Here is a 23655-nt window from a genome sequence, read left to right on the forward strand (position 1 = left end):
ATTAGTACTGTTGATATCACATATTGTACAGATTCCATGAAAGCTGGTTTACCATCTCCAGAGACATTGCCAAGAACACATCGTATCAGCGAAAGGACAGTCTAAAAGTCAATCACACGTCCATGTATAATGGTGGGGAAGAAACACAGAGAGAAGTCAAAGTGAGTACAGACACAAACCTCCTATGCAGGGAGGGAGCTGTGTTGCAGGGCTCTGTAAGGGCATGAACAGAAGGAATGATTCTGGATCATGTGCATTTGGAGAGGGAGTTTCTAGTCTGGATCTCTATTGTGATCCAGGGTTCTTCATCTCACTATTTCACACGGGAATTTATGTTTTGTTTTCTTTTTATGATTCAGTTCCTACCCTTAATATCTGTGAATTCAAAGTTGTATTGTAAGAAAATAAAACATTCTCATAGAGAGAAAAACAACCAACCAAAATGAGCTTGTCCCATAGGGAGTAGAAATTTTCCAGGGGTGATCAGCGTGTATTTTGAGAAGGTCAGTGTTTTAGTCCTGGTGGACTGGAGAAACAAATTCATAGACACTCCTATGTGTATAGGAAAAAGCTTTATATAAAGAGCAACGGTATATTGAGAAAACACACCAGTCCAGTGCAGATTAAACCCATAAGGCCAATATTTGCCCATATGTCTGATACCATTCTGTAAATTCCTCTTCAGACTCATGCAATACATGATACAATGCCAGGTGCAAGAAAATCACAGGTTAGTGGGTGGAAAGTCTTGTGGATCCAGTGGCATTAGAAGCATCTTACTGCTGGCGTGGGCCTCCACGTGACTCCTCCAGCTCCAAGGTTCTGGCTGCCATTAGCATAGCTCCATGTGGCTTGTCAACAACAATGCCTCACAGGGAGAGAGTGTATCTAGCCTTCAGTGAGCTATTCATCTCCTTTGCACCTCCAAATGAGGTCATTAAGGCATGACCTGATTGACAGGCTAGACTGCACCCCTTCGCAGGTTCACAGGAGATCATGTAACTGCCACAGTCTGAATATCTTTCAGGAAGACTCAGTGGAGTGCTAACCGTTAAGGCCTCAATTAATGGCTGTAAAGTTGGTGGTTTGAAACGTGGTGTCATTTATTCAAGTACAATATATTGTAAAAAGTTGCTTTCACCCAAACTAAAATTCTGTTGACATTGATCAGTTCCAAGTCATAGTAATCCTAGAGGACAGACTAGAACTGCTCCTACAAGATTTCCAAGCCTGTATTTCCTTATGAGATTATTCCACCACAAATTCTCCCACACAGCAGTTCGTGGGTCTGAATGACTGAATTTTCATTTAACAGCTAGGCAAGTCATGACTGTCCCATTAGGATTGGTAGTTCTTACTTATCTATCAGTTATTTTTAAAAAATATTATATCCTGTCAAACAATCTTCATAGTTTAGAATTATGTTTTTCATCAAGCCTTGCTGTTTTTCATCCAGATTCTTCCCCTAGATCAGGGGTCAGTAAATTTCTTTTTTCAAAAAGACCTCTGAAAACTATAATTGATTATTCCATTGGTCATATAGACTTGGAGACAATTATTCAACCTTACTGATTGTGAAAACAACAGCAGGAAAGAGAAAAGGGCATAGCTGTGTGCTAATAGAATGTTATTCACAAAGACAGGCACTGGGCCATGAGCCTGTTAACCAAAGCCCTTCAATGAGGGTCTGTGTAAGTAACAGATGATCTTCTGTTTCTTTTCTAAAACAGTTTTATTGGAATTTCATGCACATGATATAATTCAATCATATCAAGAAGAGGCATATACCTGTCTTGATTTTCTCTGCAGTAGGAGCAGCTTGCCTGCCACTACCCCTCATCCCCTAAAAATTTTTGCCAGTGCCAAATTCTTCTCCACTCATCCCTTGGTCAGGAATGCCTCCCAGCTGATGAGGTGTCCCATCTGTGGCGCAGAAACATCCTAGACACTGACAGAAGAGCGCTTCAGCAGCTTGGCATCCCTACATTCCCTGACTTGATTGATCCCTAGTCACAGCTTCCAAACCAGCATATCTCAAAGGACATTGACACAGCAGCCAAGCTCATTGGGGCTGCCACAGTTGGAGTGGCATCTCTGGAGCCTGCATTGGGACTGGGTTTGGGAGCCTCATCCTTGCTTATGCCAGGAACCCTTCTCTGAAGCAGCCGCTCTTCTCCTATGCCATCCTGGGCTTTGCCTTCTCGAAGGCCCTCGGGCTTTTCTGCCTGATGGTGGCCTTCCTCATCCTTTTTGCCATGTGAAGGAGCCATATCTACCCCCCACATTTCTCTGTCCCAAGTCTCTCTGCCCAAAATTTCCCTTCCCTGCACCTCCCCGGACAGCCTGGGGAAAATAATTGGCTCAAGGTTTGACAGAGACAAATAAATACTGTATTAATAAAGATGCTTCTTTTTTTTAAAAAAAGTGGGGGGCATACAATCATCATCACTATCGATTAAATTTTTTCTTCCTTTTGTTCATATCATTACATTTTTGGCAAAATGTACACAAGAAAACATTCTCCAATTCAACCACTGTTATATGTACAATTGAGTATCTTTGATGATACTTTTCATGTTTACAACCATTATTGATATCCTTTTCAAAATTATCCCATCACCAATAATATAAACTGAATTCCCCCTAAGCAACAACCATTTCACCTTCACCCATGGTAACCATTGGTCAAGCTTTGTTTGTTTTTATATAGTTTTAAAAATAGATGTATATAATATTCACATATCAGGCATCAAAGAACAAAAAAATCTTTATAATTGGGTGCATACCTCCATGATACAATCACCGAGGACAAACAGGTGCATATGCAAATGTGGTGAACAAAGCTGATGGTGCCGGCTATCAAAAGAGATAGTGTCTGGGGTCTTAAAGGCTTGAAGGTAAACAAACGGCTATCTAACTCAGAAGCAACAAAGCCCACATGGAAGAAGCACACCAGCCTGTGTCATCAAGAGGTGTGGAAGGGATCAGGTATAGGCATCATAAGAAAAAAAAAATCTTACCAGAGTGAATGAAGGGGAAAGTGCAGAGTGGTGACCCTAAGCCCATTTGTTGGCCACTGTAGATCCCCTTGCAGAGCGGTCTAGGGGAGGACTTGAGTCAGTCAGGGTGTGATATAACACTGATGAAGAATACAGCTTTCCTCCAGTTCATAAATGCTTCCACCCCTCCCTCCACCCCACCCCACCCCACTACCATGATCCAAATTCTACCTTGCAAGTCTGGATAGAGCAGAGGATGTACACTGGTGCAGATAGGAGCTGGAGGCACAGGGAATCCAGGGAGGATGATACCTTCAGGACCAGGGTGTGAGGGGTGATACTGGCAGGGTAGAGGGTGAGTAGGTTGGAAAGAGGGAACCGATTACAAGGCTCTACATGTGACCTCCTCCCTGGGGGACAGACAACAGAAAAGGGGGTGAAGGGAGACTCTGAACTGGGCAAGATATGACAAAATAATAATTTATAAATTGTCAAGGGAACATGAGGGAGGAGGGAGCTTTGAAAATGATGAGGGCAAAGAATGTACAGATGTGCTTTATACAATTAATGTAAGTATGGATTGTCATAAGAGTTGTCTGAGTCCCTAATAAAATGTTTTTTAAAAATAGTATTCATTTACATAGATGTTTAAAATGTTGTACTATATGTATATATGCATATATATAATAATGAATTCTTTGGTTCTCTCCCCCTCCCACATTCATTGTTTGCTCCCGAAAGTTCCTCACCCTTCCTACTCCTCTACTCCCCTAGGGCCCTATAGACCATTGCATCAGTTATTGTCTCTAGGGATCCGCGCCTTCTGTGCTTTACAAACTTTGAAACCCAATAGAAACAACAAAAAACAAAACCAAAATAAAACAGCAAGAAGAAAATAATAATAATATAAAGATAAAAATGAAAATGAAGAATAAAGAAGGAAAGACTACCATCAATATTTTAAAGTTCAGCAAAAAAAAAAAAAATCCTGTCATGGAACAAGTGAGAAATGCTTTACCTTAGAGCAAGTACAGGTTGGATCGAGAGGTAGGTCAACTGACCAATTGTCATATTATGCCATGGTCTGATCCACCGTGATCAAGTTCGCAGTTATCTCTGTCTGAGAGTAAAGCTTTTCAAGGGGATCTGCCAGAGGTTTAATATGACTAAATATTCTTCAGATGGATTTTTTTGAGTTCTCACTGTTCACCTACCCTTCGACAAATTGGATGTTCATAATTTGAGCTCTGAAGGTTTTTCCTTCATCACATTTGAATTGTCACTATCTTTGGGTCACACATGCTGGTGTGCTTCTTCATTGTGGACTTCCTTGACACCTGACTTAGATGGCTGCTTGAAGACAAGCCATTTAGATCCCAGATAATTGATACCCTGGTACCATCTGCTTTCTTCACCCCACTTTGCTGTAATGCCCCTATCTTCATTGATTTTTCAATGAAGGTAAGTATTGAGCAGAGCCATGTTAAGATCCTGTACCCAGAATATGATCACCTAGAGGATGGATCTAGCTAAATCCTGTCATATACCATGGGCACCTCTAACTAGTGCCTGGAAAGTGAACATGTGAAACTCCACAACTATGTTAGTCTGGGTGGACTAGGGAAAAAAATTCACAGACATTCATATGTGTACAAGAGAGAACTTTATATCACAGAGAAATTGTACATTAAGAAGGCATAACCGCCCAGTCCAGTTCAAGTCCATAAGTCTGATATTAGCCCAGATATCTGACACCAGACTATAAATTCTTCAGACTCATGCAACACATGCAATGATGCCGAATGCATGAAGAGCACATGCCAGTGGGTGCAAAGTCTTGTGGATCCAGTGGAGATGGGTGGAAACATCTCAAAGCTGTTAAGAGTCTCCACGTGGCTCCTTCAGCTCCAGGGCTCTAGCGTAGCTCCTTGTGCATTGTTGACAGGAATGTCTCATAGGGCATGAGACTGTGTCCTGCCTCCAGCGAGCTATTTTTCTCCTCAGTGCCTCCAAATGATGTCATCAAACTGCACCCAGATTGACAGACTAAACTCCATCCCTTCATCTTAAGTCTCAAATTGACAGCAGATTATACAACTACCACAGCAACCATGGAGGCAGATAAAGAGCAGGACAGGAAAAGCGAAGTAGGTACCTTCTCTATTTGTTTTGTACTCTACTCTTATTTGTATCTTTATGTCATTATAATTTTTCTTTATGTTTAATTATATCTTTGTTTTTAATTGTTTTTGTTATTATCTCCAAGTTTGGAAGTAAAGGAGTGGATGAATAGAGACCATAACTGAGGCAATGGTTTATATGGAAGGGGGAGGAGTAATCAGTGGATCTGTGAAGCAGGAGGGAGCATTAAGCTTATTTTGAAAATGGGCATACAAATTTTTTTTAGAAGTGTTTTAAGTATGGAAATGTGAATGTTATATCAGGAAAAGAAAGAAAGAAAGAAAGAAAGAAAGAAAGAAAGAAAGAAAGAAAGAAAGAAAGAAAGAAAGAAAGAAAGAAAGAAAGAAAGAAAGAAAGAAAAGAAAGAAAAGGAAGGAAGGAAAGAAGGGAGGAAGGAAAGAAAGAGAAAGAAAGAAAGAAAGAAAGAAAAGAAAGAAAAGGAAGGAAGGAAAGAAGGGAGGGAGGGAGGAAGGAAAGAAAGAGAAAGAAAGAAAGAAAGAAAGAAAGAAAGAAAGAAAGAAAGAAAGAAAGAGAGAGAGAAAGAAAGAAAGAAAACGATCTATGGTTACCATGTGTGAAGTGGGAAGAGATTTGGCTTAGGGGGGGCATTAAATTAAGTTTAACTGCAGTGAAACAATATGCAGGGGGATAAAAATAATGGTTGTACAACCTGAAAAGAATACTCAATGGCACTGAATTACACATGTAGAAGGCGTTGAATCGGTGAAAGTTTTGTTGCATACAGTTTTGCAAGTATGTGAAATATATTACATGAATAATAATTACAGAGGGGGAGAAATTGTTCTATAATTGACTGTGGTAAAGATTATACAACTCTTCTTGATATGGTTGAAGTATTGAATTATATAAGGGGGAAAGTTCTAATAAAAGTGTTTTGTTTTGAAGTGGATGCTCAGAAATGTTCATCATTTTACCTTCCACTTTAACTCAACAGCCTGCACATCTCATGGGCTACCCTTGTCCTAAGGGTAGAACTGGGCTGCCCAGAGAGAAAGTGGAACATTCCTAGGAAAATAGTATCCCCAGGAATTCCCTTCATTATGGCTCACACCTCAGGCCAACTGTCTGCATTTCTACAAATCTACCCATGGTTTTCAGGAAGAAATTGTTTGTCCACAGTCAGTACAAATGATGAAGGGTAGAGATTGACCTCACAGAACACAGGTCAGGAAAATCCCCTCTAGAGGCCATTACTGCTCCTCCTCAGAGCCATCCTCTTTCTGCTTCCACAAGCACAGCACACGTGGATCGCCTACAGTAAAATATGGTAACAGAGCTCCAAGTCACACATGAAAGTCAGGTATCTTAGGCCTTCATCCTTACCATGTTAATCAGAGATGCCTGTGGAGGTGACACCCTTCTGGATTCTTCTTGGTGACATGAATGTCCTACCCTGTAAGCACCTTCATGTCAAAAGCAGTTCTTTTCATCTTAGAATGGTTTTAAATTATATTTCCCCCCGTATTCCTAGGTGTGATCGTGCAAGTAGAGCTGCTACAGACCAGTCATGAGTTGGGAAAGCTATGTGCTATGTCTCAAAGTGCTATGTCTAGCTTCCAGGTCTGAAAATATCAATGTTTCTAGATCTAAAAGGCTCTGGGAAACACGACCTGTGTTAGGTGGCACAGAAGCCTTGTGATGAGTCTTAGCAACAACTCAGTTTTCACATATTGATGCATTGCAACCACTATAGCTCAACCAGCTGCATGTGTTTTAACAATCTGAAACCTGAGGACACTGACATGTAAAATGTAGGAAACGTACTAGGAGACACAATGAAGGCTTAATGGTCAAACATCTCAAGCATCACAACCCTAATTGGGCAGCAGAGGGAGCTCAGGGTACATGGGACACAATCTTTGCCACAGGAGCAGGTGCAGGGGGTGCCAAGTGTTTCTTTGCTCTTGTGTCTGGAGTTTTCCAATTCACCCATGTGGAAGACCACTTCAAGGAACCTTCAGCAACTAGGTTCGCATGTCTCTTATTTTCCTGGAGGGCAGATCCTAAAAATTAAAAGCCCATATTCTTCCTCAGAAGACAGGGGAGAAAGAAATCACACTTGGGACAAGTTGAAATCAATCCCAGAAGGACTGGTAGTCTCTCTATGCCGTTAAATTCTGACCTCCATGTGCTTCACTCAACACAATCAGTTTCTCTCCATCCTAATTATTTTTTCCAAATTACTTTAGGTTGAAATTGTATGTGTGTGAATCCCAGCCCAAGTATCTCCTGTGAAGAGAAAACCAAACCAAACCTGATTTTACCATTTCTGAAATAATTGACAGTTGTATATTATTTTTGTCAATATTTATTATTTTAATAGGTAATTATTCTCTTGAGAAAAACATATCCTTTAACCAGGATTTGTCAAATTATTTTTTTTACATTTTATTAGGGGCTCATAAAACTCTTATCACAATCCATAAATATACATACATCAATTGTATAAAGCACGTCTGTACATTCTTTGCACACCAGCCTGTATGATCATGAGGTGTACACGTGATCATGTATCAGATATCAAAGACCCAGAACAAAATAATATCTTTGTGAATGAAGAAGAGTGTGCAGTGGAGACCCAAAGCCCATCTATAGACAATTGGACATCTCCTTACAGAAAGGTCACAAGAAAGAGAAGAGCCAGTCAGGGTGCACTACAGCACCGATGAAACAAACAACTTTCCTCTAGTTCTTTAATGCTTCTCCCCCCACTATCATGGCCTCAATCCTACCTTATAAATCTTAGTAGACCAGAATATTTACACTGCTACAGATAAGATCTCACAACACAGGGAATCCAGGACAGATAAACCGCTCAGAACCAACAATGAGAATAGAGATATCAAGAGAGTAATGGGAAGGTGGGAGTAGAAAGAGGAAATCAATCACAAGGATTGACATAGAACTCCCTCCCAGTGGGACAAACAGCAGAAAAGTAGGTGAAGTGAGACAGCAGACAATGCAAAATATGAAAATCATAATTTATAATTTATCAAGGTTCATGAAAGAGGGAGAGTGGGAGAGGGAGGGGAAAATGAGGAACTGATATCAAGGGCTCCAGTACAAAGCAAACGCTTTGAAAATGATGATGGCAGCATATGTACAAATGTGCTTGACAATGGATGAATGCATGAATTGTGATAAGAGCCCTAAGAGCCCCCAATAAAAGTATTTAATAAAAAAGAAAGCATTAGTATTGTAAAGCATAATACCTAGATTTTGGAGAGCACAATCAACTCCTCAAGCATGGGAGACTTCCTCTAGTTTTTGGAAGATGCCCTGGAAACGTCCCGATGTGTTATGCAAATTCACAGACAGCATTGGCTTCTCTGGGTATGTAGAGACCTTCAGCATCTACAGAACTTCTAAGTTTAACTCAGTACCTTAAAATTCTTGGTGTGCAAAAGATTTGTGAAGGGAAGGCAAGCTTGATTCAAGGCAAGACAAACCTGCAGGGAAGGAGCGAGACTCAGGAGCCGCTGTCATATTCAGCTCAAGGGGACAATTAAGGGAAGGTCTAGAAGGGGCTGGGGAGGGTTTTACTTTTAGCATATGAATTTTCTTTTCCAAAAGATAATTTAAAAGAGAATTAGACAAGGGAAGCTTGTGTCAGATTAAATATATATTTCTAGGGGAATATTTATTTAACTGCATCAAGAAATGAATAAGCACCACACTTAAGGGGTGGAGAGGAGGAGGGCACATTTCAAGGCACTGTCTCTAACTGTAGGTTGACATTTCCATTAAGTCAATTCTTTCTCTTAACAACCCTATAGAATAGGGCTGCCCTTGTAGGCTTCTGAGTCTATAAATCTTCATGGGTGTGTAGAGAATTCTTCCCCCTGCAGAGCCATTGGAGATTTAGAATGACTGACCTTGCATTTAGCTGCACACTGCATAATGAACCCCACACGCAGGGCTTTCCAAGATATCTAGAACATTCTTATCTACTCTTGGAGTGACTCTCTTAGAAGTCATTCAACATTACTTATGACTATATAGGCAGAAGGTATGCAAATAGACCCCTCCCCTGCTGAGGAAAACCATCCAAGTCCCAACTCTGAAGCTCTTGGACAGTTGCTCCACCTCTGGAATTCCAAGGTACCCCCATTCAAGACTGAACAAATCAAGTCACAATGGAATCTCTATTGAGCTCAATTTTCCTTTTTGGAATTTCAAAAGATGCTTTGATGCAGAGAAAGTGTGCATGAGGGGGCATGAGTGAGAGGCAGTAAATATGATTTTCAGGATCAGGATGTCTGTGTGTTTACAGGTGTCCAGTGTGAGGTGGAGCTATGGCATCTGAGGGAGACTTGAGGCAGTCGGAGGCTTCTCTGATATTCTCCCGTACAGTCTCTGCATTCATTGCCTGTATTTATAATATACACTGGATCTGCCTAGCCCCAGAGAAGGGGCGGCAGTGGGTTTCATACATGAATAGTGTTGGTAGGACTCTCTGAAGGGCCAATTCACCATCTCCAAAGACAATGGTAAGGACATACTATAACTTCAAATGGACAACCTGAACTTCAAGGACACAGTTTTGTATTTCTGTGCAAAAGATGCACAGTATGGTAGTTACATAATCTGGTGTGAATTTGGGACTTCAGAGGATAAAGAGGGAAGGGTTGGAGTCTGTCAATTGGATCATAGCCAATGAAGCCTCTGCGTGGGCATGGCCTTCTGAGAATTCTGGGAAATCCCGTATTCCATCTTGGAGGTGGAAGAGAGACTCTCTAATCCCTGGGAGACACCCTACTGACAAGGGTGACTCTCTGTGAGACATCCCTGAATAGAAGCCACATGGACCTACCCCATGCAGCCCTGGGTTCTGGAGAAGACATGTAGAGACCCGTCTCCGCTGAAAAGCTTACAATGCCACTGGATCCAAAGACTTTCTGCCCACTGGCCTGTGACCATCTTGCATTCTGGATCATTGCATGTATTTCATAAGTATGAAGAGGAATTTATACATTGGTATCCGACACATGGGCTAATAATGGACTTATGGGCTTGGCCCTAACTGGGGTTAAGATGCTTTCTAAATGTACAATTGCCCTTTATATTAAATCTCTTATACACAACATACGTGTGTCTATGGATTGGTTTCTCTAGTCTACCCAGACCAACGCACACAGTGAGGAGAAGTCAGAGTTAACCCAGACATGAATGTACCCTAGTGGAAGAGGTTAGGCTGCAGGAACCCCTCAGGATCTGCAGAGCACAGGACTCAGACCCAGGAGCAGGTCCAAATGGAGCTTCACTACTGGCTTCCTGTTGTGTCTGGGGATTCTTCTCCTTCTCAGCATCCCTCAGGGAATCAGTGCATCTCCTCCCGTCTTTCTGAAACACTCACCCAATCTCCCTCTGATGATAGGATGATTTCAAATTTAGCTTGTTTCGTTTTTCCCTTGAATTGTCTCAAATTTCCCATGTAATTGGTAATTCCTGCATCTAGGACAAATTCTGTTCAAATCATCGGCTTCATCAAAAACTTTATCCCTTGCTTTCAATAACCCTCCTGTATTCCCTCCTTCCTCGGGATAACAGTCCCTGCTGTGCAAAGGATCTCACTTTATTATCTTTGTATGTGTGTGTGTGTGTGTATATATATATATATATTTCCACACAACATACTACATGAACTTACCACCAGTAGCCCAATCCTAGATCAAGTCACCTCTCTCCATTCATCCAAATGGAGACTTTCTTCTCTGAGTTCATTCATTTTATTCATTCACAGCTCCTGTCTGTCCTTGTCCACCACAGGCTAATTTGAGAGTCAGTGTTTTTTTCTCCAAAGGCTGTTTAATTTAGCAGTTGTGCATATTGATACAAGAGTAGGAAAAGGGAGATAAGACACATTTTATGCTTAGTCTCAACATGCCTCCACAGACCTCACCTCCCTTCCTGCCCTATGTCTCCTTTTGCATGGGCTATAAGCATCCTATTCTGTACAGGGCACCCACAGGTTCCCTTCAAGTTCTGTCAGAATATCCTTCTCTAGAGACATGCCCAGGGACTGATTTTCTGTCAATCAGTACTGTGACTGCTGTAGTTATGATCACATATTTCTGAGTCAGGCAAACACAGAGGGAAAGGCTATGGGAACCCAGACACATACACCCATACAGGGAGAGGGCGGGGCTCAGGGGTCACTCAAGCCCACAGATAACAGGGACCCTCAGGGGAGAAATGTAGAGGAGCCTAAGAAGGATTAGTTAAATTAGGTACCTATTTCCTCTACCTGCAGAGAAAATGTCTCTGCCACACACCTCCACATTCTTGTAGCTCAGTGTGTATATTCTTGTATGCACTTTGTCTGTTTTTTTGTATGTGCTAGTACACATGAACTACTCTGTGCCTTAATATGTTATACTATGTGACAGAACTTGTAGTCTGTTCTGCATTGATTCTATTATTATAATTCTAGTATATTTTAGTGTGTCTTTGTGGGTTTTTTTCTTAAGTAAATGCATGTATATTTATTAATCTGAGGGTATTGTATGAAGATTTGTTAGTTCTAGTATATGTGCTGATTTGTTCATAGTAGGCATGTGTATGTTAATATGACTGTTAAAACACAAATGCCATTATGTGAGTTTCCTGCTTGCGTGTGTTCAGTCCAACCCATGTGAGCTCTTCAAACTTTATGAGCTCACATCTCCTTGAATAAAATACTTTATTGAGTGTTAAGAAATTACTAAGCATGGGGGAATCCATTAGAGGCCCATAGTAATATGCACAGCAGAGTACGCTAATCCGTGAAACTTCTTTTTAAAGTGGACAATAAGAAACAGAAGGACATGAACAGCAAATCCTAGAGGTGAACTAGTCAATGCAGAGACATCCTTAACTAGGAAACAGGCCCAGAGGGATGTTTATTTTCTCCTCTCTGAAGCTCTTGTGTTTATGGATGGCAATGATAAAGCCTTTGTAAAAGAATGCACGCTACACTCAAAGGATGTCTAGTTGTAGGTACATGGGTGATGCCAAGAGCCAACGTGAATGCAGAAGTTTAAAGGTAAATGAGATGGATCAAGGAAAAGGATGACTTATCTTCCATCATCTTTGCCCAGAGAATGGGGTTCAAGCTCTCTACATAAGGTTAACTGATGAAAAATAACACAAACTATTGGAGAGGGCTTACTCCTATTCCTTTCAAACAGCTAAAAGAACTCAAGGTTGCTTGTGCTCAATATGGCCCAACTGCCTCTTTTACTCAATCTTTATTAGATACACTTTCCTTCGAGGTGCTTCCCGCCGCAGAATGGAAACAATTGGCTTTTGAAAATGCAAATACTGCCTGCCAGGCAGCGCTGAGACCTTTTGGAAAAAAGGGCAACCTGTCCGATTATATCAGACTATGCTCAGACATTGAACCTTTCTTTACTCAGGGGCTTGCGATAGCAGCTGCTTTGTAAGGAAAAACAGTAAAGGAGGGTTAATGATACTATGGAACTTATGGGAGCCCTGCAGGCTGGGCTCCCTTCCCCCTCTGCTATTCCAGCCAATACATATAAGATCATTTTAGATTTAAAAGATTGTTTTTATACCACGCCCTTGGATCCAAAATATTGTAAAAGATTTGCCTTTAGTGTCCCTTCCACCAACTTCAAAGAGCCTATGAAGAGATATCATTGGCTTGTTTTGCCTGGAGGAATGGCCCCAACCCGCTATTAATATGGGGAGGAGGGCATGTTTGGGTTTTTACACAGGATGCTGATGGAGCATGGGGGCTGCCTGAATGGTTGGTGCAGTTTGCAAACCATGCAGATGGTAATTTGCCTCAGAGTGCTTCTGGGGACATGGCTCAGTGAGAAGTACTAGGCTTAAGTTTCTGATCCACCACTCTTACTTCCTGCTGTCTGGGAAGGTCTGGAAATCAAGATGTGGGTTAATGACTCACGCCCTCCCTGTACAAAGTGAAGGAAATGTTATTCCACCCACTCCACAGTCTTTTTCCTCATGTAGACTAGAGATTCAAAAGAATAATAAAACCATATTGTGGAGATCGTGTCTCACAGACAAGCCCATCAGGTATAACGTCACAAAAGAGAGATATATCATCGATTGGTCTGTCAACCAGGACAATACTCAAAAAAAAAAAACACTGCCAAATGGGAAAAGGGGCTGTCTGCAGGGCTTTGGTGGTCAGATTTGGGTTTTCCACAAACTCAGTGGTGGAAAATAGGGGCTGCTTAGGGGGACATGAAGCTTATGGGCCCTACCTCCAGACCACAGGGAAATGTTACTGCCTGCGTACCATCGCCTTATGTACTTTTGGCAGGGAATATTACTATAGATCATGATGACTCTAAGTTTAACAGGTCTTGTAATAACTGCAATTTGTCTAATTGTATTACCTGGTCCCCTGAAGGTATTGTCATCGCCATTTTATATCAACCTTCTTTTGTTATGCTGCCAGTGAATATTACTGGGCCTTGGTATTCAGAAAGAGGGTTACAGGTATTAGAAGAGACTGAAAAAGCATCAACCAGATTTAAGTGTTTTGTAGGTTTGCTTATAGCAAGTATTTTAGCTATATTAAGTTTAGTTGCTACTGCTACTACTGCAGCAATTGTACTTTCACAAATCTTACAAACTGCCCACTGTGGAAATGAATTATCCAAAGATGTGACTAATGTTTTGGGTACTCAAGAAGATATAGACAGGAAGTTAGAACAAAAAGTAAATGCTCTTTATGACATGGTCATGTATTTAGGAGACGAGGTGCAGGGGCTTAAGGCCAGGTCTAGTCTACAGTGCCATGCTGTACATACATGGATCTGTGTTACACCTAAATAGTACACTAACAGTCAGTATAGCTGGATTAAAGTGTAGAATCATCTTCAAGGTACTTGGCACAATGCTAATGAGTCTTTAGATTGATTACAACTCCATCAAGAAATATTAGCCATAAAAGATGCTAAGTCTCTTTATTTTGATGTCGACAAGGTTGCTGAGGATTGGCTCCAGCATTTTCAAGATTCTTTCCCTTCGTTAGGAAATCTCAGAGGCCTACCTCACATGCTTTTTCTCTAGTCACAGCGGGAGTGTGTGTATTGTTTATCTTATGCATACTCCCTATGATACTGCACAAGGTTATGGTTGAATTATTGGCTTTAGGAACAAAATTACAGGAAGTACACCTGCATACTTCACTCCCTCCCCAAACAGGAGTATAAGGCAGAGGCTGGTTAGTCAGACGGGTAAAATCGAGTCTGAGTATTCCAACCTAAGACAGGTCATAGTCTCCTGCAGACAGTGACTGATGACGGGTAAGGGCGATTTCAGGACTTCACAACCTAAGACAGACACAGTGATCTGCTGACGTTTTGAGTAAAGACGTCTTCAGTAAATAAAAAAGCAGGGGCTGTTGAAGGCCATTAAGACTCAGCTTTGAAACAGCTGATAAGTCTCATGAACTATGTGTCAGTGTTTGCTGATTTCTTCTGTGACTTTACGTTTTGAACATACTGTTAAGAACAAGAACAACAACAAAAAAAAAGAACAAGAAAGTATGCAAAGTCTGGGAAGATACGTTGTTTAATTTTCTCAGGGATGTCTGCCTTGGCAGAAGACAAAATTGCTATGTGTAGCAAATGTGCTTGCTTAACAATGAGATAATAAACCCCGGGTTGTTTCTGCATGGATAAAAGGAGTATGTAAAACAAACCCGAAGCTTCAGTATTCACTGTTGCCCTCCCAATACTTTTAATCTCTTCTTTTTACCCTAATAATCATTCCCCCTCTTTCAGGACGGTTTGACTCCTGAGCTGGCTCCGACAGCCCCTCCTTGATCAAAATTCTTAATCTAAAGCTTGAGTAAATTTTAACTCCTTCCAGAAAAAAAATTGGTTGGTGTATAGAAAAAAGACCAAAGGAAGAAGCACACCGGCCAGTGCGATCACGAGGTGCCAAAGGGACCAGATATAAGGCATCATGCAAAAAAAAAAAAGATATAAGTGTGTGTATGTATGTGTATTTATGTGTATATGTATATATGTATGCGTATATATATATTATATTAAATGAAGGGGGAAGTGCAGAGTGGAGACCCAAGGCCCAAGTGTCGGCCAATGGAGATCCCCTCATAGAGGGGCTTAGGAAAGGAGATGGGTTAATTAGGGTGTGAGGTAGTATCGATGAAGAACACAGCTTTCCCCCAGATCCTGGATGCTTCCTCCCCCCAACTACCATGATCCGAATTCTACCTTGCAGGGCTGGATAGGACAGAGGCTGTGCACTGGTACATGTGAGGGTTGGAGATACAGGGAATCCAGGGTGGATGATACCTCCAGGACCAAGGGCGTGAGGGACGATGCTGGGAGAGTGGAGGGTGAGTGGGTTGGAAAGGGGGAACTGATTACAAGGAGCCACATGTGACCTCTTCCCTGGGAGAGGGACAGCAGAGAAGGGGGGAAGGGAGACCCCGAATAGGGCAAGATATGACAAAATAATGAGGTATAAATTACCAAGGGCATATGAGGGAGGGGGGAAAAGGGAGGGAGGGGGGGAAAAAAAAAGAGGACCTGATGCAAGGGGCTTAAGTGAAGAGCAAATGCCTTGAGAATGATTGGGACAGGGAATGTATGGGTGTGCTTTATACAATTGATATATGTATATGTATGGATTGTGGTAAGAGTTGTTGGAGTCCCTAATAAAATGTAAAAGAAGAAAAGAGGAGAAAAAAATGATTAGGGCAAAGACTGTACAGATGTGCTTTATACAATTGATGTATGTATATGTATGAACTGTGAAAAGAATTGTATCAGCCCCAATAATTTGTTAAAAAATAAAAAATAAAAAAAAAAATAAAAAAAAAAACCAAACAAACAAATATCCTGAATACTGAAAGTATAACAGTCAAGAGATCAATCATTGCATTAGATAAATCTGCTGAACAATGCCTCTTTAGAGTATTGAAAGGAAAAGATATTACCTGGAGGACTGGTTTCACCTGACCAAAGCAGGCTATTGTCAATTGACTCTTGTGCATTTGAAAGATGAACAAAGGAAGGCTGAAGAAGAATGAATATATTAGAATTGTAGTTCTGGACAAGAATGTCCCACATACCATGGACATGCAAAGGACAAACAAGTCTGTTTTGGAAGATGTAATGTCAGAGTGCTACTTAGAGGCAAGGATGGTGAGAGTTCATATTATATACTTTGGACATATATCAGAAAAGATCATTCCTCGAAAAGGATATTTTGTTTGGTAAAGATGACGGGCAGTGAAAAACATGAATCCCACTACCAAATGGATTAACAAAGTGACTGCGACAAATGGTTCACCAAACCCGAAGAATGATATTCCTGCTCAAATTGCCTAATGCACAGAGAGGACCATAGGGCCATCCCAATCACAAGACACGGCATCCCTTAATGACCCACAGCGCTATGAGGGACAACACTGTGGCACACTGTGGGAAATGTGCTCGATCTGACTTCACCACACTGGGGCAAAACTCTAAGGGCATGCAACAGAGCAGCAAGAGGAGCAAAGCAATGAAGTGCCCGGGAAATACAAAAAAACAGACTGAGTGGCCAAGGCATGGTACCACATCAGACTCAACCAACAGTAAAATACTCCTAATGATCAACGAACAAACCTGGAATGATTCTTAAGTCTTTTCTCTTTTTTTCCGGTGGTTGCTTCCTTTTTTGTTGTTGTTATTTTGCTCTGTCTTGTTTCTGTGCTTATTATTGTCTCTGCATGTCTATCTAGATAAGATTGGCAGGATAAACACACCAGAGGAGACAACAATGGGGCTGATGGTTCTGGGGGGGGGGGATAAAGGAAACAGGGAAGTGGGGGAAAGGAAGTGGCTGTAAGCCTGGGGTCAAGGGCACAACAAGTGATCTAAAATCGACGTTGAGGAGAGTGTAGGATTCCTGGTAGGGCGTGATCAAGGGCAATGTAATGAGAGGAATTACTGAAAACTGATGAAGGCCAAACATGATAGTGGGACAAGAGGAAAGTAAAAGGAAATAGAGGAAAGAAGTAGGAGACAAAGGGCATTTATAGAGTTCTAAATACAGTCATTTACATATGTACACATATATATGACAAAAGGGTAACATATCTATGTAAATATATTTAAATTTTAAGTATAAAAGTAGCAGATAGACATTGGACCTCTACCCCAGTACTCTCTCAATGAAAGAAGACTTTGTTCTAATAACCTGGCATTCCATGATGCTCAGCTTCCTGACACAATCGATTAAGACAAAATGGTGCAGAAGCAAATATGGTGAAGAAAGTTGATGCTTCCTGGCTATCAAAAGATATAGCTTCTGGGGTCCTAAAGGCCATCAAACTGAGAAGCTACAAAGTCCTCATGGAAGAAGCACACAAGCCTGTGTGATCATGAGGTGTCAATAGGATCAGGAATCTGGCATCAGAGACACAGAACAAAAAATCCTATCAATTTGAAAGAGGGGTAGTGTGGAGTGAGACCCAAAGTCCATCTGTAGGCAATTGGACACCCCCTTACAGTAGGGTGTGTTACACAGAAACAAAACCAGGACACTTGTGAATATATATAGATATATGCATACATACATCTATTACATATACAATATATAATCATTATATATAAAACCATTATATATAATCATTATATATTATTATATATTCTATATAATGGATAGACATATAAAGCACAAAAGAATATAGCAGCTAATTTGTTCACACAGCTGTCCAGAGTGCTCAGTTCAACTCACTTCCGTGAAACATTTAATATACTGGAAGTCCTTCAACTCATGAGGGCCACTGGGTCCAAGGTCAAGGAAGCAGACAGGTGAGTCTTATGTACGGCAATGCAGGCAGTCTGGACACAGGCAGCAAACAAAGGGCAGATCATCAACAAAGAGCAAGAAGATAGGATCCAACAGTCCCAAGCTCAAGTGATGCATACATCAGCAACATGATGAAGCACTTCTCAAAGGAACCTCAAGCTCTAGCGACATGATCCACAGGTTGTTAGGCCAACACTTAGTGTAGCTCACAAGTTGTGGCAGAGAACTAGCAGGCGCACCCTGATCTGATGAGAAGAGTGCAAGAGAGAGAGAGGCACGGTTTGCCTAGCCATTTATCTCTTTGCCCTCCAATCAAACTGCAACATTATTTATACCATGTTCCTATGAGCCAGGTTGGCACAATAAACTAACCTATCAGAATGGGTCACAAGGATGAGCCAGTTAGGGTTCAGTATAACACCTATGAAACATACAACTTTTCTCTAGTTGTTTAGTGCTCCCCCCACCCCACAATCATGACCCCAAATCTACTGTACGAAACTGGCTAGACCAGAGAATGCACATGGGTACCGAAAAGAGCTAGAAACACAGGGAATCAAGGGCAGATAAACCCATCAGGACCAATAATCAGAGTGGCAATACCAGGAGAGTAAGGGGTAGGTGAGGGGTGAAAGGGGAAATGAACACAATGATCTACATATAACCCCTTCTCAGGGGGATGGACAACAGAAAAGTGGGTGAAGGGAGACTTCAGACAGTATAAGACACGAAAAAGCAATAAAAAATTATAATTTATCAGGGCTTCATGAGGGAAGAATAAAATGAGCTGATACAGCGCTCAAGTAGAAAGAAAATGTTTTGAAAGTGATGATAGCAACATGTACAAATGTGTGTAACACAATTGATATATGCATGGATTGTAATACAAGCTGTACAAGCCCATGATAAAATGAGTTAAAATAAATAAATTTTTTAAAAACATGCGTTCATCCTCAATTATGAGGATGGCACAGGAGAGTGCAATGTTTTGTTCTGTTGTGCAATGGGTCCCAGTGAGATGGCACTGACTCAATGACAGCTGATATGACAACAGTCTCAGAAACCACAAATATACACCCAGCGCAAACACAAAGACATTAGTGTGTTATGTTTACAAAAGATATTATTTCTCTCATGAAAAAAAGGGAAAAGGTTTCTTCAGTTAAAAAAAGTTGGAACAAACAAGGTGACAACAAAATCACTGAGGCATTTCCACCCCTCATTAGTCCATTCTTTTGGTGAGCTGAAGGCAGTTCTCTAAGGGCCTCACAGCATGCCAGGTGGCAGAGTACTTTCAGGAACATGGGCTCTAGTCTAAAACAACACACTCACTAAGTGGTGAGCAGCTATTTGTCTGTCTAGGAAACTGTAAATCATGCAGTCCTGTACACTGAGGGTTCAGCTGGAAGTTCAGAGGATCCAGCAGAGCAAGAGACTGACAATAATTACTCACTGGATTGCAGGATGCTTAGAAGGTCTATAATCAATTGAATCAAAATAAAATTTCTTGAGAAACTTCCAGCCTAACTGTAAGATAGATGAAAACTAAAAATTCTGGCAGCTAGAGTATTCACATAAGATTAATAAGCACTTTTTTACTGTTTTGTTGCTTAAGTTCAACTTATTGGGTTCCAACATAACAATAGTTTTTAGAGCACTTAGTAACATTTTCTATGAGACAAGAAATAACCTGATACCCATGTCAGATGACGATATTTTAAGAAAAATATAGACGAGTGTTGATAATGGATCTGAATGAAAAAGTTATTTTTAAAATAGGAAACTGAGTCAGACAATATATTAAAATAAGCATGCATCAAGATTAATTCTAATTCATCCCAGAATTGATTTAACACAAGAAAATGAACACTCAAATATGCCTAGTGATGGGGGAAAAGTCAATTATCTAAATTGACACAGAATGAATAATAAACAAAGTAAAAAGCTTTTCATGTTAAAAAAAAAAACAACTACAAATCTAACATGAAATAGGTAAAACTCAATATGCTAATATACATTCTTGTAAAAAAAACTTTGAAAATGTCACATGTAAGAGAAAGAGAAAAAAGTTCACCCCATCGCAGAATCAGGATAAACATACATATCCATTTTCACCACTCATATTAAAAATGATACTAGCTAGATTGATCAGAAAAAAAGAATTAATAAAAAGAAGAAAATGACTTCCAAAAAGAAGAAAAGAAAATTCCTTATTCATCATAAATTGAAGATGTCATGTAAAAAAGTTGCCAATTGAAGGCAAACAAGCGGCCATCTAGCTCGGAAACAACAAAGCCCACAGAGAAGTGCGCAACCTAAGCGAATACAAGGTGTTGAACGGACCAGGTGGCAGACACCAAGAACAAAAACCATCATTGTGTGATCACCTTCCTCTAATCTCTGGGGGATGGGCAATGGGAAGGTGGGTGAGGGGAGAGGCCTGGAAGTATAAGATAACATAATAATTTATAAACTATTAAGGGTTCATGGGGGAGGGGAGAGCGGGGAGGGAAGGGAAGGGATAAAAAGGAAAACGAGCTGATTCCAGGAACCCAAGTGGAAGGAGAATTTTGAGAATAACGAGGGCAACTAATGTATAAGGGTGCTTTACTCAATTGATATATTTATGCATTGTGATAAGGGTTGTATGAGCCCCAATAAAAAGATTTATTCAATTTTTTAAAAGTTGCCAAATAGGTCATAAATACTATATATAGGTAGTAAATGTTAAAATGTTCTAGGCAACATTTCAACACACAAAAATACTTGGTACTTAAATCCCTAATGATAAACTGCTAATCTCCAACTCCCAAACCATTAACCCTTACATATTAAGATGCTGACCATCTTTCAAACACACCTATACCCTTCTAAAACACAAGAGGAGGAGGAGGTGATGCTGTTTGCCAGAGAGCAGGGAGAGCCGGCCAGCCTGCCTGCAGGGCTAAAATGGGCAAAAGCAGTACTAGGAGATTTATATATGCAGTTAGCAGGTAGCACACATTTTGCCCTAACAAAACTACTGGTAAACATCCTTAGTTGTTATCAAAAAGGATACTACAAAAACATGTGTATGGTACACACACATGCACTTATGTACACACCAAAATCACATAAATAATGAAATTGAAAATATATTTTTGTGTGTGTGAAACATTTTGAAACAATGATAAGATCTACAAAAATAAAATGGGATCCAACTCAACTATTCAAGTTTGTGAGACAGGTGGGAAAGCCTGGGGACCCCAGGGTGGGAGAGTGCCGACAGCGGGCCAGGGATCCAAACGGCATGCTGACACACAAGTGCACAATGTGAGCATCTCCAACCCATTTTCCTAACAGGACCTCCTCATTGACCACCTAGGTAGTGTCGAGAAAAACAAGTCCCCACTCAGTGGCTGGCCTACACACCTTTTCCAGCATGTGGCTGCCCGGGGTTCAAGGCTAGGGGCGATCAGGGAGTGTGGAGGCAGCTCCAATCATTCCCTCTCACCTCCTTCCTCTCTCCTGTCCTCCCTCCTCTACTCCTGCCCCTCACCCCTCCACCCCCATCTTACAAGGAAGATTAGATCAAATCATCCGACATTGAAGGATTAAAAAGTGACATCACTATGAACACTTGGCCACCACAAGCCAGTTATCCCTGTGGTAACTTTTCCAACACTTCCTGCTGAAACCCCAACAGGTCAGAGGGATCTAGAGGTCCTTCTTTCATGGTCTAAATTCCTACTAAAAATCAAGATCCAGTGAGCTTCAACAATTTCTGCTCCAGGGGAGGTTTCTGTCCTCCCTCAACTCGCCTTAGGACACCTACATTACCTTTACCAGGTGTACCGTCCCAGTCAAACAACCCACCTGACCCTGCTAAGTCCCTGCCTGCTCCAGGGAGGAGTCCCAAGGAGGCTGCAGCTAAGGCTCAAAGGGAGCACAGCAAGAAATGCCAATGCAGCGGCAAGGAGACCTACTGTGTGTTATGTGCACAAGATGCTCCAGTAGGTCCACTCAGACTCCAGTATCTCGTTCAGGGCCATGAGCGTTGTGCACTCGTTGATCAAAGACACCTTTGGGCACATCGCCGACCAGGCATCTCAACTGGCACATTCCAAACTACTCCACCATCACAGCCTGCGACATCCTGGTGACCATGAGCCTGCTGCTGCCTGGACAGCTGGCAGAGGCGCCTTGGCCAAGGGCCCCAGGGCCAACGCCCACTACACCAGCCCCAAATAAATTGTCCTTCAGCCTCACAACATTCAAACGCCAAGGGCCCATTTCAGGGTCACTTCCAGTTTCATCCCCCAAATAGAGGTTGAACACCTTAACATTACCTTGTTTTTGGTTCCTTTGTTTCAGTTTGGTTTTTGATTCTTCTGTGCATAGTTTAGTTAGATTACTTTTGTGATGGAGAGCATCTTTCTTTCTTTTTAACATGTTTTGGGGCACTTAATCCACATATCCCACATAATCCCACAATTCAGCCATCTTAAGCATTCCACAATCATTACCACAATCGATTTCACATCGTCTATTTTCCCACTATGATTAAATCGCCTTTAAGCAGACTTATTAGTCACCTTCGGTTGTAGTGTTCAGTCCCCTCAATCCTTCATTCTTACTCCCCAAGTCCCCTCACCCTCCCCAACTCCGCCAGCGACCCACCCCGACCCCACCCAGGCATCCTTACAGACACTCGCATGTTATTTCATCTCTAGGCATCCACTCCTTTTGTGCTTCACAAACTGAACCCAACAGAAACAATAAAGAATAGAAAGGAAATGAAATGGGAATGATTTTAAAAACCTTAGTAATATATAGATAGAAATAAAAACAAAGAGTAAGAAGAAAGGGCGGCCACCAATATTTTAAAGCCAGGGAAGACGTTTCTGTCACGGACCAGCAAGAGATCTTGCGCCTAGAACAGACTCTGGTCGGGTCCAGAGAGAGGTCAGCAGAACAAGATCCCGGGCTCACCTTTGAGCTGAGGAGGCGCAAGGAGTCTCGGGAGGAGGCATCACTGTGCGGAAGGAAACAAGGGAGGGGGGTTAGGAGACCCGCAAAGAGAGAATCAGGGAACCCCGAAGCCCCAAACCCCAGCCGGGATCCCCTTTCTCCAACAGGGACTCCCACCATGAACCACAACCAATCTGAAAGCAGGGAAATAGGACCGGCCTTGGGGACACCCGCCCACCTCTCACCAAGAGAAGCGCTGGCAGGGTTCCTGGGGGAGAGAAAGGGCGCTTGCACCCTAGTCAGCTGGACTAAAACAGCCTCCGCCCACATACATGTCCCGGAGCCCAGAGCCTCCCACCTGGGAGCGCCGGCAACAGGGTGCTCAGGCTGTGGGCGCTTCTCTGGCACCCCAAGCAGAGCACCAACAGTGGAATCCTTGCAGTGAGTTGCAGTTCAGAATAAGACACCGCCACTTCCGGCCCTGTCTGGGCGTGACCCGGGGTGGGAGGAGCTGGCGGGGTCAGAGAGGGGTAGGGGTCTGCCTTCACTTCCTCTCAAGGCAGCTCTTTCCCCGCCCATTTCTGCTGAGATGCCAGCACAGGCGCCTGGTGAGGGGGTGGGCGGGGCCTGGCCGGCTTGGGGCGGGGCTCGGGGAGGAGCCAGAGAGGAGAGAGGCGGTCCACGCCAAAGGGCCCAC

General features: G+C 41.9%; 1 long non-coding RNA gene across 1 annotated transcript in view; it reads right to left on the reverse strand.

The window, feature by feature from the left end:
• LOC142427432 (uncharacterized) overlaps positions 1 to 23448 on the reverse strand; it is a 66544-nt gene extending 43096 nt beyond the window's left edge. The window contains exons 1-2 of the long non-coding RNA XR_012780056.1: positions 23317 to 23448; positions 22980 to 23022 (exon numbers count right to left, since the gene is read on the reverse strand). This is a non-coding gene — a long non-coding RNA (uncharacterized LOC142427432). The remainder of the gene's footprint in view (positions 1 to 22979; positions 23023 to 23316) is intronic.
• Positions 23449 to 23655: the final 207 nt, after the last annotated feature.

The sequence above is a fragment of the Tenrec ecaudatus genome, chromosome 15 (assembly GCF_050624435.1).
Source record: "Tenrec ecaudatus isolate mTenEca1 chromosome 15, mTenEca1.hap1, whole genome shotgun sequence".
Lineage (NCBI taxonomy): Eukaryota > Metazoa > Chordata > Mammalia > Afrosoricida > Tenrecidae > Tenrec > Tenrec ecaudatus.